This window comes from Sphaeramia orbicularis, chromosome 1 (assembly GCF_902148855.1).
Source record: "Sphaeramia orbicularis chromosome 1, fSphaOr1.1, whole genome shotgun sequence".
NCBI classification, from domain to species: Eukaryota; Metazoa; Chordata; class Actinopteri; order Kurtiformes; family Apogonidae; genus Sphaeramia; species Sphaeramia orbicularis.
This window is the reverse complement of record NC_043957.1, coordinates 56,661,882-56,662,430: the sequence shown is the minus strand read 5'-3', so window position 1 is coordinate 56,662,430 and position 549 is coordinate 56,661,882.

The following is a 549-nucleotide window of genomic DNA, read 5'->3' as shown; positions in this document are numbered from 1 at the left end:
ACTAATTTCTTCTAAATTACTCTGAAATTATATTAATTTGGATTGTTACAAAATGAACCATGTTTGGATTTTTTCTTTTTTTTTAATAAAAATGTGTCAAGTGCATTTTGTAATAAATTTCTGAAATTGTAATACCCTCCTACATAATGTGAAAAAATTTACTATATAATGCATTGACGTAGTTTATTACAAAATGCTTCAGCTTATTACATAATGCGGCTTTATTACAAGATGACGTGACATTCTTATTACATTTTGAACTTTTACTACATAATGGTAATTTATTACATAATGTGGCTCAACATGCCCCCAGACACAGCGACTTCATAATAGTTTGTGGCCAATTGACCGGTGAGATAAAAAGGCTAAAAAGCACAGAAACACCAGAGCCGTACATTGTTGATGTCCATACTATATTTTAAACTTAACATTGTACATTTGCTAGAGCAAAATAGAAAAATTAGGCCTACTTACAAATGTTCTATATGGAAAGGCACAGCATTAAAATACAATTTAACATGCAGTTGTTTTCTTTTTTTGTGTGTTTTG